Genomic DNA, 15,404 nt, shown 5'->3' with positions numbered 1-15,404 from the left:
GTGTTTCCACGATGTAGATACCGGAGACAGCCCGCCCGTACGGCACAGAGCCTACCGCATCCCTGACAGGGTCCGGATCTGCATCCAGGCAGAGGTAGCCAAGATGCTAGCCCGAGGGGTGGTCGAACCCTCTGACAGTCCATGAGCTAGCCCCGTGGTACTGGTTCCGAAAGAAGCGGCCCCGGGGGTCACCCCCGAACTGAGGTTCTGTGTGGACTACCGGGGGCTCAACGTGGTCACCCGAGCCGACGCTCACCCTATCCCCCGCGCCGACGAGCTCATTGACCGCCTGGGGGCTGCTCACTCCCTCAGCACCTTCGACTTGACCTGCGGATACTGGCAAATTGCGCTCACCGAGGGAGCCAAGGAGCGGTCTGCCTTCTCCACCCCAGATGGGCACTATCGCTTCCAAGTCATGCCCTTTGGAACGAAAAATGCCCCGGCCACCTTCCAGCGGCTGGTCAACAGGGGCCGGGCTGGAAGAGTTCAGCGCCGCGTACCTAGACGACATTGCGGTGTTCAGCTCCCAATGGGCCGAACACCTCCAGCACCTCCGACAGGTACTGATGGCCCTGCGCCAAGCGGGCCTAACCGTCAAAGCCAGCAAATGTCAAATTGGACAAGGTTCCGTGGTTTACCTGGGACACCAGGTCGGGAGCGGGCAGGGAGCCCCCCTCCAGCCCAAGATCGACGCCATCTTGGCCTGGGAGCCCCCGGCGACACAGACCGAAGTCCGGGCCTTCTTAGGCCTCACCGGCTACTACCGAAGATTCATTAAAAACTATGGCAGCATAGTAGGCCCCCTCACAGAGCTAACCTCCAAGAAACAGCCGAAGAGAGTACAATGGACCTCCCCTTGCCAAGTGGCGTTCGACGCCCTAAAAATCACGATGTGTACGGCCCCCGTGCTCCAAGCCCCCGATTACTCCAAGGAGTTTGTAGTCCAGACGGACGCGTCGGAGCACGGGATCGGGCCGTCCTCTCACAGTTCAACGAGAAGGGCCTAGACCAGCCTGTAGCCTTCATCAGCCGAAGGCTGTTACCCCGGGAACGACGGTGGAGCACCATTGAGAGAGAGGCCTTCGCAGTAGTCTGGGCACTAAAGAAACTGTGGCCTTACTTGTTCGGAACCCACTTCCGAGTACAAACAGATCACCGACCCTTACGGTGGCTGATGCAAATGAGAGGAGAAAACCCCAAACTGCTGCGAGGGTTGATCTCCCTCCAGGGGATGGACTTCACCGTAGAGAATCGCCCAGGTACTGACCACGCTGACGGCCTGTCCCGATTCTTCCGCTTCAGCGAAGAGAACCCCCAAGAGGATGGGTAGTTCTCCCCGACTTTCAGCTGGGAAGGGGGGGGGGGGGACACGTGTGGGGCCCGGCCTCGTGCGTAGGCCTCCTCGACCACTAGCCCCCAGACACAACCCCTACACCACCCCTGGTCCCGGGTTATAGCCACCCATCCTTCCCACCCCGTAGCCACCGAACACCCCTGGCCACGATGTCCCGATGGCCGGCCCGGGGCCCCAGCGAAACCTAGACCCTGAACGCGCCATGCCCGGCCAAGGGAGAGGGAACCCCCCCCAAGCAAGACAGGGAGGAGTAGTCTCTGTCACACCTCTGACCTCCTCTCAACGGAGGGTTTCGATCGCCCTCCGGACCCGCAGGGAGCTGGCTCCCCGCATGCTGGGCGTCTGGAGACCCTCCCAGGCCAACCTGAAAGGATCAAAGAGCCGAGCGGCAGGAAATCCCAACACCGCCCCCAGAAGCCAGACTTCAAAGAGAATGAGGCGTATAACAGGGGGTGCTGAGGGGACTGGGGTAGAGAAGACCTGGAACTAAGAGAGCCCTGCGGACCTGGTCGCGGCTCGACGAACCTGCAAAGAAGGACACTACCTGATCCTTGGAAACCAACTGAGCCCTGCTGATGTCGTCGCGGCTCCCGAGAACACTACGAACCCCGGGGCCTGCTGAGAGACTCGCGGCTCCTCCTGACTCTAAGACCATCGGAGCCCGCTGAGAGACTCGTGGTTCCCCCTCCAACTCTAAGACCAGCTGAGCCTGCCGAGTGAATCGCGGCTCCCCGAAGATCTCCCGATTGACAGTTCCTTCCTACCGGAGCCCTGCGGACGTGGTCGCGGCTCGAGAATACCCTGGTCTGGCTGGACCCAAGCCTGTACCATGTCCCCCGGCTCGAGGATTGAGAGCTGTGCGAAGGATACTCGGCATTGACTCTGAACCCAGTACTGTCCCGCTACCCCAATCCCCTTTGTCAAGGACTTACCAAGCTTGTTGTATTGACCAAAGACTACCTTGCGGATCATAAAGATCCAAAGAATCTTAGATAAAGATCTCAGTTTACTGAACCCTACTGTGTGGTGTCCCTTTGTCAAGTAGTGCCAGCTCAGCGAGTGCGATCCTAAAGTACGAGTCCCTTTCCTAGAGGGGCCTCCCTGCCGGTGCTCGGCCTGATTCTGGGAGAGGTGGGTCACGGGGTGGTCAGGAACGTGTTCCGTAACCCCCCGGAGATCGCCCCTTCCAACAGGAGGGCTGGGAGCAAGCTCCCAGGGAGGCCACCCAGGATGTGGTTATCTATATGGTGGCACTCCTTAACCAGATGAAGTGTTACTAGGGGAAATCTAAAGAGACTCTAGAAGCCAGTCAGGGGGTCATGAGATTGTGGCATGGCCAGAAGGCAACCCTGGTAGAGTTTCAGCCTGGCCAAAAAGTGTGGGTGATGAAGCCTGTAGAGCCCAGGGCCTTGAAAGACCACTGGTCTTGGCCCTATGAGGTGAAATAGCGCTAAAGTGACATCACCTACCTGGTGGATATCAAGACTCTCAGTAACCCTTTAAAGATGTTGCACGTGAATCGCCTTAAACCCTACTTTGAGAGTTCCGAAGTAACCATGCTACTCGTCACAGATGATGGGGTGGAGGAGGAGAGTAAACCTCTCCCCGACCTCCTTTCTTCCAAGGAGCAGATGGATGAATAGAGGGTGTCAGCCTCTCGCCTACTCTGACCCTATATCAACAGAGAGACTGCTGCCCGTTGTTGGGGCAGTTTGCCAATCTGTTCTCTCTTACTCCAAGACTCGCTACATGGTATATCCATGATTTTGATACTGCAGACAGCAGGCCTGTAAAGAGTAAAATCTACAGGATGTTAAAATGCTGCAGTTAGAGTTTATTGAGCTCTCAAACAACCATTGGTCCAGCTCAGTGGTGCTGGTCCCCAAGGCTGCTCCTCCAGGAACCACCCCAGAACCAAGGTTCTGTGTGGATTGCCGGGGGTTCAATGAAGTCACCAAGACTGACGCACAACCCCATCCCCAGAGCTGATGAGCTCATAGATTGGCTGGGAGCTGTCAAGTTCCTAAGCACGTTTGACTTAACGTCTGGGTACTAGCAGATTGCCTTAACAGAGGGGACACAGAGAGGCACTTCCAGTTCAAGGTAATGCCAACTGGGTTGAAGAACGCCCCAGCCACGTTCCAGAGGTTGGTCAACCAGGTCCTGGCTGGGTTGGAGAACATCAGTGTTGCCTACCCAGATATTTATTTATTTATTTATTTATTTATGTAGCTTATAAAGCGCACAGCTACCCCCGAAGGGGTGTCCCGGCGCTAGAACCTGAGTCTTAGAGGGGAAAGAAGGCGCAACAGGGAAAGCGGCATGAAAAATCAGAGTCTGGAAAAGAGCCAGGTTTTGAGTCTGGCCCGAAAGATAGATTTGGAAGGGCAGAATCTGAGATCGACTGGCAGAGAGTTCCATAGTTTTGCAGCAATGACACTGAATCCTCTGCCACCCATTCTGGATAGTCTAAAGCGGGGAGAGATCAGAAGGCGTAGGTCATTGGATCTCAGGGATCTGATGGACCGGGATATTGAAACTCGTTTTTTTAGGTAGTTTGGTCCGCGATCATTAATGGCTCGATGAGTCAGAGTGAGGATTTTAAACTGAATACGGCTGGCCACAGGTAGCCAGTGCAGTTCCTTACGATATGCGGCAACTGACTGACGATAAGAGATATTGCCAATCAGCCTCGCCGCCGCATTCTGGACAATCTGCAGCCGGTCAATCAGGTATTGGGGAGCTCCGGCATAGAGGCTATTGGCATAGTCCAGGTGGGACGTGATGAGAGCGTGGGTAACTGTCCGGCGGGAATCCAAAGGCAGGTAGGGGAGGATTTTCCTGATCATGCGTAGCTTCAGGAAGCAGGCAGAGGTCACTTTTTGAATCTGAGTCTTACATGATAGGGAGTCATTGAAATGGAAGCCCAGGTTACGGGCCGAGTGGACGGGAAAGGGAGCAGGATCGAGCGCCGTGGGCCACCACCAGGAGGAGGGGATGGAATTTTTCTGGTTAAAAAACAGCACCTCTGTTTTGTCTGCGTTGAGTCTTAGATGGTTTTCAGACATCCAATCACTGATGTTGTTAAGGCACCGGCGGAAGTTAGAGAACGCGGAGTCAGAGTGGCCTCTAAAGGAGAACACAAGCTGAGTATCATCAGCATAAGAGACCACCCTGACTCCGTAGGACTCCACCACGCCGGCCAGAGGGGCAAGATATATGTTGAAAAACAGAGGGCTGAGGGCCGAGCCCTGTGGCACGCCGCAAGATAAGGGTTTTTCCTCCGATCTGAAAGGTCGCAACAGCACCCTTTGACTTCTTCCAGAGAGGAAGGACTCGATCCAACTGATGGCAGTGCCGCCAATGCCCATAAGCCGTAGTCGGTCAAGGAGGATGGAGTGGGATACCGTATCGAATGCCGCGGACAGGTCGAGGAGGACCAACATGGCCTCCTCGCCTCTGTCCACGCACTCCCGAATGGTCTCCGAGACCTCCAGCAGAGCCGTCTCCGTACTGTATCCCGCCCGAAATCCAGATTGCGAGTCGTGCAGTAGTAAGTTGTTCTCCAAGTACTCCGAGAGTTGCAACTGCACGGCTTTTTCCAAAACCTTAGCAGGTTTGGGGAGGAGGGAAATAGGGCGGTAGATAACATTGTGGATTTGAGTTCCAACTGGAGGGACCATTTGAACCACCTCAGGGAAGTGCTACAGGGTCTACAGAGACCATGCCGGACTATTAAGGCCAGTAAGTGCCAGAGAGGGCAGGGTTCAGTGGTCTACTTGGAACACCAAGTGGGAGGAGACAGGATGCAGCCCTTCCAGGCCAAGATCAAGAACATTCTGGCTTGAAACCTCCCGCCCCCCCCCCCCTCCCCTCCAAGACCCATACAGAGGTGAACGCCTGCCTAGGCCTCACTGGCTACTACACGAGAATCGTCAAGGGGTATGGCACCATTGTTGCACCCTTGACCGAGCAGAATTGGAAGAAGCAACCCAAACAGATGATCCGGACGGTGGTGTGCCAGAACACTTTTGATACCCTAAAGGAAGCCATGTGCACAACACCTGTGTTAGACTTGGCATCTTTTGGTGTGTTTCCCCTGAGTTTTTGCTTTCTGCCCTCCCGGTTTTGACTCGGTTTTTGCTGGCGTAGTGTTTCTGCGCACTTTTCTCACTGCTGATCAGTGGTAAAGTGCAAGGGCTCCTGTGATAAAGTGTGTTATGGATTGGTGTTTCCATGATTGGATATTTGATTTACTTGTTAGTCCCTAGTAAAGTGCACAGGGCCTGTAAATCAAATGCTACGAGTGGGCCTGCAGCACTGATTGTGTCACCCACGCGAGTAGCCCTAAAAAGGCAACTTAGACCTGCCATTGCAGAGTCTGCGCACAGTTGGTAACTGCAGTGTCGACTTGGCAACCACTTGCCAGGCCCTAATCCTTCCATTTTCTACATTTTAGTCACCCCTAAGGTAGGCCCAAGGTACCCCTGAGGGCAGGGTGCAGTGTTTGTGAAAGGTAGGACATGCCCTGGTGTGTGTGGCATGTCCTGATAGTGAATTACACTTTCGCTATTGCAAGGCTACTTGTTCCCCACAGGACAGAACGGGAAGTTTGTTTATAACATCTTATAAACATAACTGGCCCTGGGAACTAGGTAGGGGTATAAAATTTAGTATGCCTGAACTCAGAATCTAAAGATGCATCTTTTAGTGAAGGTCATTTTTACTTTCTGTGTTTGAAAATACCACTTTTAGAAAGTAGGTATTTTTTTGCCCAGTCATCCCGTGTGCCTCTGCTGGAATGTGGATTAGCTGTCTGGATTTTGGATAATAGAAGGCTGTGGGGCATGATTGGCTCCAGATAGTCTAGGTAGGGTCAGAAAAAGGGCTGAATAGACCTGGGCTGCAATGGGGGAAGGGGCATAAGATTTCCTTGCACTTCAAAGGGCCTGGTCTGCCTCTTTACAATGCCGTCTCCACCTCTTGCGAGGAAATCACACCAGAGAAGGTAGAACTGGTTCTGGCTAGGCACAGACACCTTCTGCCTAAGAGATCAAAGGACTTTGAGATATAAATATTGGGGCCCAGACCGCTGAACGTTAGAACTCTTTTGGATCAAGAAGACTGCCAAGAAGAAGAGCTGGAGAAGCTGTGAGGAGGAACTACCACTTTGCTGTGTGCTTTGCTGTGTTGGCCTGCAGTGGCTGCTTCTGTCTTGGGCAGTGAAAGGACTGGACTGAACTTTCTGCAATCTACTTTTGGGAGTTTCTCCAAGGGCTTGAGGTAGAGCTTGCCCCCTGTTCAAGAAGTCTCAGGAACAGCAAAGACTTCAAGCTATTCTGCCGTCAGCACTGGGGACTGTGTGTTTTGTGCTGCAACAAAGGAAAAAGCAACACAACGCTGTCTACAACACCGCTGCCGACTTCGTATCCCGAAGGCACCGCGACCCTGGTCTCACTGACTACGCCATCTGATGCTGTCACCAAGCCGCTGCTCGCACCGCGACCTGAGGGCACCACACGCTGCACTTCGCACTGCAGCACACGATGCCTGCCGACGCCAGCGCTCCTGACGCCATCAGAGAGGAGATTGACCTTCAACGCGTGCAACTTCGAGGGCCCCGACTACTCCTGCACCGACCTCCGGAACAGACGCCTACGTACGCCATTTTTCGGAAGCTCAATGAGAGTTCATCGACGCCCTGCATTTCTAAAAGGTACTGTTTGCGGGTCTTCCCGACACTGTAGCTGGCCCGCGACGCCGCTGTCAGCCAGAACTGTTTGGATGTGTTTGGATTTGTTACGGACTGAGCTATCGACATCAAGGAACTATTAAAGCATATTTTAATAACTGTAGATTTTTAAGTACTTTATTGTGGATTGTCTTAAAGTATATAAAAATATTGGCTATTTTTCTAAACTGGTGTGGTGTCCTTTTGTAGTGCTTACACTGTATTACTGTTGGTTATGTGCAAATGCTTTACACATTGCCTCTAAGATAAGCCTGACTGCTCGTGCCAAGCTACCAAGGGGGTGAGCAGGGTTTATTTTAGGAGTGTGAATCCCTTTTCCTGACTAGGAAGAAGGGTCTCTATTTGGACAAAGGTGCAAGCCCTTGCCAACTAGAGACCCCCATTTCTAACAACCTATGCTCAAGGCCTCTGACTTCTCCAAAGAATTCATTGTCCATAGGGGCTGTGCTCTCACAGATGAACAAAGAGGGCCTGGATCAACCTGTAGCCTTCATCAGTAGGAGGTTATTTTCCTCCAAATAGAGGCGGAGTGCAATAGAAATGGAAGTCTTTGCATTGTTCTGGGCACTGAAGAAGCTGAGACCATATCTGTTTGGGACTCACTTCCTGAGTCAGACAGACCACAGGCCCCTGAGATGGCCAATGCAAATGAGGAATGAGATTCCAATATTGTTGAGGTGATCCATCCCCTTACAGGGAATGGACTTGTCGGTGGAAAACTGTCCTGCAACAAGACCATGCCAATGGTGATGGTCTCTCTAGGTTTTCTCTCCTTATTGAACTGAACTCCCAAAGGGTTGGGTAGTTCTCCCCACTTTCATCGGCAGGGGGCATGTGTTAGCCCTGGCATCCTTGGCATGGTTTTTCCCTAACGTTTTGCCTTAAGACCTCTTGTTTTACAGAATTTGTTTTTGTTGTCCTTATGACACTGAATACTTTCCCACTGCTAACCAGTGCTAAAATGCTTGGGCTGTCTCCTTAAAACATGGTGAAATCGGCTTATACCCTATTGGCATATTTAATTTACTTGTAAGTCCCTAGTAAGGTGACACCAACTGTGCACAGGTTCTGTAAATTAAATGCTTGCAGTGCCACCAACTGAAGTAGCACTTTAAACTTGTCTCAGGCCTGCCATTGCAGCATATGTGTGCAGTTTTAGACTGCCATTTCGATCACAGGCCCAAACCTTACTTTGTTAATGTATATAAGTCACCCTTAATGTAGGCCCTAAATAGCCTACAGGGCAGGGTGCAATGTATTTAAAAAGTATGACATGTATTATTACGTTTTACATGTCCGGGTATTGAAAAACCCTATAATTTGTTTTTTACTACGCAAAGACCTACCTCTCCCACATGCTAACATTGGCGTTACCGGATTACATTTAATAAACCGTCATTTCCAAACGGGACCAGGCAACCAGTTCATGTTTAGTGTATGTGGAATTGTAATGAAAAATCCTACCTTATGGTGAAATTGGATTTTAGATTACAAATTTTGAAAATGCCACTTTTAGAAAGTTGGCATTTTCCTGCCTTTGCCATTTTGTGTCTGTAGCCTGCCTCTGGGTCACATGACTTGGTGTAGTTGACAATTGAGCTTTGTGTATTATGCCTTGTCAACCAAACAATAGAGAACTTAGGTATGCCTGGATGGGCTATCACTGGCAGGATGTAAGGGTGGAGCTGGGTACAGTCCTGCTTACACTTAATTGGGTTGTGCCCTTCACTCCACACAAAGGGCTGAATACCCCATTTAGTTAGACTGGAGCCAGGACAAGGGAGGCAGGATGTCTGGGGACTTCAAAGGGAAGCTGCCAGAAGCATATCGCTCATTTCAAAGGCCCAAATGGGTATAAATACTGGAGCTCAGACACCAACTCTTCAGTACACTTCTGGATCTGTGGATACTCTACCAGGAAGAAGGACTGCAGTGCCGCTGAAAGGACTGCCACTTTGCTGGACTGCTGCTCTGAAGGACTGTTGCCCTGTTGTTCTGACATGCTGCCCTCTTGCATGGGTGAGATGGACGGGGCCTGCATCTCTTGAACCCAAAACCCCAGAGTGACTCCAAGAACTAGTTGACTGGGATCCTGATCTGAAGCCTCAGGGACACAACAGGCTTCCAACAACCTTGCACCGCACCTGGACTTTGACCTCTGTGAGTCTACCCTGCCAAGTGGTGCCATCCCAGTCCTGGACCCTTGAAAGTGGGCCTAAGGTGCTCTGGCAGTCTCTGTGGATCCAGCAGAACCGACACATGTCCAGCATGGCGTAACCCTGAGAAGAACCGATGCATTGCATCTGCTGCGTGAATCGAACCGGTTGTAAGGACCTGCAACACCTCTGCGGCATCTTTGGTACTGCCGCTGAGCATCTCCGGTACAGGCCCTTACATCCCTCGTCAGCGGCAGCCTGGATGACGATGCAGAACACCGTATCACAGCCTCGCAGCCCAATGAACCGATGCATCGCCCCGACAGCGTTGCACATCCTTGACACCACACTTTGCATTGCAAGCCCTATTCGACGGGATCCTTGATGACGACGTAGGACTTGCCTTATCTCAGAACCTACACATAGCTTCAGCTGTATGACATCTTCGAAGCAAATCCTGTCAACGCTCCACAAACCAGGATATAAGGTACTTTGTTCAGCAGGCCTATCTAGGCCCCTGTAGCTGGCCCGTGCTCCATCGCGGTCAGCCTGCACCTGTGACTTTGTCCCGGTCCAGTGCAACCAGATAGCCACAGTTGGTGATTAGTACTTTTTGGCCCTATTTTCACTAAAATACTTAAAAGTGCAGATCTCTGGTTCTACTAATTGAATTTTTGTTGTTTTGGTCTTGTTTTATTTATTAAAAGTAACTATTTTTCTAATTTGGAGTCGGATCCTTTTTGAGTCGTGTTTTCACTTGATTACAGTTTAAAGTGTTGCACAAATACTTTGCACATTACAGCTGAATTAAGCCTGACTGCTGTGTGCCAAGCTACCAGGGGGTTGAGCACCAGTTAATTTAGTGTTGGTTTGTGCCTCACTCTGACCAGGACTGTGGTTGCCGCTTGATCTGGGCTCACAACCCAGCAAACCCGTAGGAAGGAATGCTTGAACTAATCTCACTCGCAGACGACCACTCGGGACACTTTCCAGATCATTGATTTAATCTACTGAGCCATTCTAGACAGAGACCTGCCTTATGCAAATCAGTCTTGATCCTGTTACAATATTAACAGTCCAGTCTGAACTGCCTGACACTATCCAGTATGCGGAGGTAGGATATGTGGGCAGTGAAGAGTTGTCACTTATGGACAGTGTGAGGAATAGACACTGGTAGAAGGTCTTCAGGCGGCAGAGCAGACAATGGATGGTGTGAGGAGCTGGCAGAGTCAGGTCTTCAGGCCCCTTAGCGGGTCGGAAAGGACAGTGAGAGGAGCTGACACTGGTATGAGGAATTGCCCCCAGAGTCCCACCATGGCTAAATTTGTAAAAAAAAAAAAAAAAACGAAGTGCCCGGCCCCACACCAGGAGGCCACTGCAGCGATCACCACCCACTGCCCCAGCCAGAGCAGCCAATGATAATACCAGCACAACTACCAACCATCACACACCTACAAGAGTGACAATTCAAACTATTCCAGACCCACAAAGCAATAAGAATGAATTGGGAGGCATGTATTTGTCATTTTTAATTGACATTTAAAAACAAACGTTGGAGTGCTCATCATTAAATTAGACAAACAGCGCCAAAATGTGGCAGACTTTCATAAGCGCCAGTGTTGAAAATTAATTGTCCGTGCTGAGCACTGGAAACCACCGGCTCACATTAAGCACTGCCACCCACCCACCCGCCCAGCAGTCAGTGATGGGCGGTGTGAGGATCTGACACCAGTGTTGGATCTTCAGGCCCCAGCACAGTCTCTTATGGGCATTGTGAGGCGTCCACATTAGTGCCAGGTCTTCAGGCCCCAAGGCAGTCACTTATGGGCATTGTGAGGCATTCACATTAGTATTAGGTGTTCAGGCCCCAGCACGGTCACGGATGGGCATTGTGAGGCATTCACATTAGTGCCAGGTCTTCAGGCCCCAGCGCAGTCACTGATGGGCATTGTGAGGCATCCACATTAGTACCAGGTCTTCAGGACCCGGTGCAGTCACTGATGGGCATTGTGAGGCATCCACATTAGTACCAGGTCTTCAGGCCCCAGCGCGGTCTCTGATGGGCATTGTGAGGCATTCACATTAGTGCCAGGTCTTCAGGACCCAGTGCGGTCACTGATGGGCATTGTGAGGCATCCACATTAGTGCCAGGTCTTCAGGCCTCAGCGTGGTCCCTAATGGGAATTGGAAGGAGTCCACATTAGTGCCAGGTCTTCAAGCCCCAGCGCAGTCACTGATGGGCATTGTGAGGCATCCACATTAGTGCCAGGTCTTCAGGCCTCAGCGCGGTCACTGATGGGCATTGGGAGGTGTTCACATTAGTACCAGGTCTTCAGGCCCCAGCTCGGTCACTGATTGGCATTGTGAGGCGTTCACATTAGTGCCAGGTCTTCAGGACCCAGTGCGGTCACTAATGGGCATTGTGAGGCATCCACATTAGTACCAGGTCTTCAGGCCCCAGCGCGGTCTCTGATGGGCATTGTGAGGCATTCACATTAGTGCCAGGTCTTCAGGCCCCAGCGCAGTCACTGATGGGCATTGTGAGGCATCCACATTAGTGCCAGGTCTTCAGGCCCCAGCGCAGTCACTGATGGGCATTGTGAGGCATCCACATTAGTGCCAGGTCTTCAGGCCCCAGCTCGGTCACTGATGGGCATTGTGAGGCATCCACATTAGTGCCAGGTCTTCAGGCCTCAGCGCGGTCACTGATGGGCATTGTGAGGTGTTCACATTAGTACCAGGTCTTCAGGCCCCAGCTCGGTCACTGATGGGCATTGTGAGGCGTTCACATTAGTGCCAGGTCTTCAGGACCCAGTGCGGTCACTAATGGGCATTGTGAGGCATCCACATTAGTACCAGGTCTTCAGGCCCCAGCGCGGTCTCTGATGGGCATTGTGAGGCATTCACATTAGTGCCAGGTCTTCAGGCCCCAGCGTGGTCACTAATGGGAATTATAAGGAGTCCACATTAGTGCCAGGTCTTCAAGCCCCAGCGCAGTCACTGATGGGCATTGTGAGGCGTTCACATTAGTGCCAGGTCTTCAGGCCCCAGCTCGGTCACTGATTGGCATTGTGAGGCATCCACATTAGTGCCAGGTCTTCAGGCCCCAGCTCGGTCACTGATGGGCATTGTGAGGCATCCACATTAGTGCCAGGTCTTCCAGCCCCAGAGCTCTTACACCAGCCCCCCCACGAGCCCTGCTCACTCCTAATGGCCAAAAAAAACCACTTTCTTCTACACAGGAAGCCCGGTAGAGATCGAATGGACACGGAGTGCTGCAATCAGACCATGAGAGCGCGATCCTCGTGATAGCACCACGCTGCAAGAAGCATATACAAAGCAGACGCCATGCCTACTCGTGCGCGTGATTTTAGGGATTTCCAAAGTAAGTTTTTTATTTAATAGTCCTTCACACTTACCCCCTCCCCCACACATACACACTCACAGAAACAATTGTCCTCTCCCTCCCGTTTTCAGTTGCTTTTAATCACTTCTGTATTTATGTTTCCGTTTAAAATTGCAGCATGATTCTTACATTTTATTAAGCATTGATCTGCATAAACGAGGATTATCACATGGCGACCATGAGACAAGCCCAAGCCCTTTAAACGTGTTCCCCAATGAACGGAGCCGTTCTTCCGACACCACCAGTGAGCAGGTTGTCAACCGCCCGCTGTATCCCCGTGCACTGGCGTGTAACCGATTCCAAGAAGAGGCCGCGGGGTATTTTCTTAACAGAATGTTTAACCAAACTAATTGCTACTTACGGCGAGAAGAATGTCTGATCTGGAGGTCGCAGGCAGCACTGCTAGGCTAATTTAAGACACGAACGGTATATTTAACTACAAGAAGCACGTAGGTTTTCAAGTGAGTGTGTGTGTGTGGGGGGGGGGGGCGTAAACAAGGGGTTGACCTCAAGCCCCAGGCGATACGAAACGGAAGCCGACACACGTCAAGCGGTTTCCCTTTTCTTAGTAGAAAGCTGCAAAACTTTCATTTTGAGGCCTGGTCACTGAAAACACAGGCGGGGGAGCTAAGGTGACATTCACTGTGACAAGGGCCTTTTCTGGTGTAGGGAGATCAGAACAGCATCGACAGCTGGGCTGGTAAAAAAACACCAACCCAAAAAGCCGTCAGAAAACTGCGACTGCATGCCTGGGGACAGCTGCAAACATACCAGTCAGGTCTGGCTAGTATCTGGAAACTAGGAAACACAATACACAGGCGCTGTGCAGCGGGCGCAACAGTCAGACAACTGCAGAAACAGTATCGCGCGCTGCTAGCAACAGCAGCAGCAGCAGAAGCAGGTATCGACCTGCGACAATAGTTCTGAAACTTCACTGAGTGGATGTTTCCATCAGGGAGCGAGCCAATGCCATTTAACGCAGCAGCACAAAAACTCTTTTGTAGCCTCTCTAAATCGTTAGGGATTATAAACAGAAGTTACTAAACCCATCAGGGTGACATTCCAGAACCATCTGAAGCAAAAACAAAGGGCAATGGAATATCTTGGGCAAAAGAAGGGGTGTGAGGGGTAAGAATGGAGAACTATGAATGATCCCCAAATGAGACACGTGTCCAGTGACTATGTCCTGCAGGTAAAAAAGGAACGAGACCCCTGTTCAGTGCGCATGTCCTGCAGGTAAAAAAAGGAACGTGGCACCTGTTCAGTGACCATGTCCTGCAGGTAAAAAAGGAACGAGGCACCTGTTCAGTGACCATGTCCTGCAGGTAAAAAAAGGAATGGGACACCTGTTCAGTGACCATGTCCTGCAGGTAAAAAAGGAATGGGACACCTGTTCAGTGACCATGTCCTGCAGGTAAAAAAGGAATGGGACACCTGTTCAGTGACCATGTCCTGCAGGTAAAAAAAAGGAATGGGACACCTGTCCAGTGACCATGTCCTGCAGGTAAAAAAGGAATGGGACACCTGTCCAGTGACCATGTCCTGCAGGTAAAAAAGGAATGGGACACCTGTTCAGTGACCATGTCCTGCAGGTAAAAAAAAGGAATGGGACACCTGTCCAGTGACCATGTCCTGCAGGTAAAAAAGGAATGGAAAACCAGTCCAGTGACCATGTCCTGCAGGTAAAAAAGGAATGGGGCACCTGTTCAGTGACCATGTCCTGCAGGTAAAAAAAAGGAATGGGACACCTGTCCAGTGACCATGTCCTGCAGGTAAAAAAGGAATGGAAAACCAGTCCAGTGACCATGTCCTGCAGGTAAAAAAGGAATGGGACACCTGTCCAGTGACCATGTCCTGCAGGTAAAAAAGGAATGGGACACCTGTTCAGTGACCATGTCCTGCAGGTAAAAAAAAGGAATGGGACACCTGTCCAGTGACCATGTCCTGCAGGTAAAAAAGGAATGGAAAACCAGTCCAGTGACCATGTCCTGCAGGTAAAAAAGGAATGAGGCACCTGTTCAGTGGCCATGTCCTGCAGGTAAAAAAGGAACGAGACACCTGTTCAGTGATCCTGTCCTGCACGTAAAAAAGGAATGAGGCACCTGTTTAGTGACCATATGCTGCAGGTAAAAAAGGAACGCGAGACCTGTTCAGTGACCATGTCCTGCAGGTAAAAAAAGGAATGAGGCACCTGTTCAGTGATCCTGTCCTGCACGTAAAAAAGGAATGAGGCACCTGTTTAGTGACCATATCCTGCAGGTAAAAAAGGAACGCGAGACCTGTTCAGTGACCATGTCCTGCAGGTAAAAAAGGAATGGGACACCTGTTCAGTGACCATGTCCTGCAGGTAAAAAAGGAATGGGACACCTGTTCAGTGACCATGTCCTGCAGGTAAAAAAGGAATGGGACACCTGTCCAGTGACCATGTCCTGCAGGTAAAAAAGGAATGGGACACCTGTTCAGTGACCATGTCCTGCAGGTAAAAAAAAGGAATGGGACACCTGTTCAGTGATCCTGTCCTGCACGTAAAAAAGGAATGAGGCACCTGTTTAGTGACCATATGCTGCAGGTAAAAAAGGAACGCGAGACCTGTTCAGTGACCATGTCCTGCAGGTAAAAAAAGGAATGAGGCACCTGTTCAGTGATCCTGTCCTGCACGTAAAAAAGGAATGAGGCACCTGTTTAGTGACCATATCCTGCAGGTAAAAAAGGAACGCGAGACCTGTTCAGTGACCA

At 51.2% G+C, this 15,404-nt stretch overlaps 2 protein-coding genes across 13 annotated transcripts in view; one reads left to right on the top strand and one right to left on the bottom strand.

The window, feature by feature from the left end:
• EFR3B (EFR3 homolog B) overlaps positions 1-15,404 on the bottom strand; it is a 1,026,989-nt gene that overhangs the window by 637,177 nt on the left and 374,408 nt on the right. The window lies entirely within an intron of this gene.
• The window catches only part of LOC146821991 (uncharacterized), a 358,608-nt gene that overhangs the window by 6,691 nt on the left and 336,513 nt on the right, over positions 1-15,404 (top strand). For 2 of the 8 annotated variants that reach the window (XR_014963213.1, XR_014963215.1), the window contains exon 2: positions 12,505-12,647. The exons of the other annotated variants lie outside the window; for them this stretch is intronic. The gene's annotated coding sequence lies outside the window, so the exon portion shown is untranslated. The remainder of the gene's footprint in view (positions 1-12,504; positions 12,648-15,404) is intronic. 8 annotated transcript variants of the gene reach the window in all.

The sequence above is a fragment of the Triturus cristatus genome, chromosome 6, assembly GCF_964204655.1.
Source record: "Triturus cristatus chromosome 6, aTriCri1.1, whole genome shotgun sequence".
Lineage (NCBI taxonomy): Eukaryota > Metazoa > Chordata > Amphibia > Caudata > Salamandridae > Triturus > Triturus cristatus.
Note: the sequence above shows the minus strand (reverse complement) of the source record. Positions and strands in the feature narration are given on the sequence as shown.